This window comes from Carlito syrichta, unplaced genomic scaffold, assembly GCF_000164805.1.
Source record: "Carlito syrichta isolate Samal-C Ts95f unplaced genomic scaffold, Tarsius_syrichta-2.0.1 Scaffold312005, whole genome shotgun sequence".
Taxonomy (NCBI): Eukaryota; Metazoa; Chordata; class Mammalia; order Primates; family Tarsiidae; genus Carlito; species Carlito syrichta.
The window spans coordinates 141,440-142,204 of NW_007256101.1; positions in this window are offsets into that span (position 1 = coordinate 141,440).

Genomic DNA, 765 nt, shown 5'->3' on the forward strand with positions numbered 1-765 from the left:
CACGCGGGGTCCCCGCGCCTCTTTCTACCTGGCCGTGCCCCGCCCCTGCCAGCACATTCCCCGCCAGGCACCTGCCCTCTGCCCTGCCCGGCGATAGAGCCCCCTTCGCTCAACGCCCAGAACTGCAATCGGGAATAATGTCCCCGCGGAGGCAAGGGAGACTCGTTCCCAAAGGGATCTCTGGGTTTCAGTTTGAATCTGGAGAAGCGTGCCCCGGAGAGCGCAACGGGACAGGCACGGGCGCAGGGCTCTTCCATCACCACGGACGAAGTTTCTTAGGTCCCCTACGCCCACCCGGGTGGGCGGAAGCAAGCTAGGAACAACCGCATCCGCACGGTCCAGTTATGGAGACCCAGGCCGCATCAGAGTTTCGGGGATTTTCATGTATCCAGATTCTGGATGGTTTGGCTGACCCCCGGCATCTTGTTTCGGCTAAGGTCCCGGGTGAGGATGGGGTGGGGACGGGTAAAGCTAGGTGGCGCAGGGACAAATGCATCCTACTCTCCCCTTCTCTCCCCAAAGTCTTCCTATCACTTCCAACCCGCCCAGGACGCGCAGGGTTTGGCAGTTCCGAAGCCGGCGCCTGAGAGCTCCGCTCCCCGCACACCGCCCCCTCCGGGGTCTTGGGGACCATTCGGAGGCTAGGAAGTCGCCAGAAGCGGGAGTCACACAGTCCACGCCCCGTCGGGGAGCGCCTCAGCTCACCTCTGGGGCCGCGGTCGGGAGCCCGTGCCCGCCGCGGGCCTCGGAAACAAGTCCGGGCTG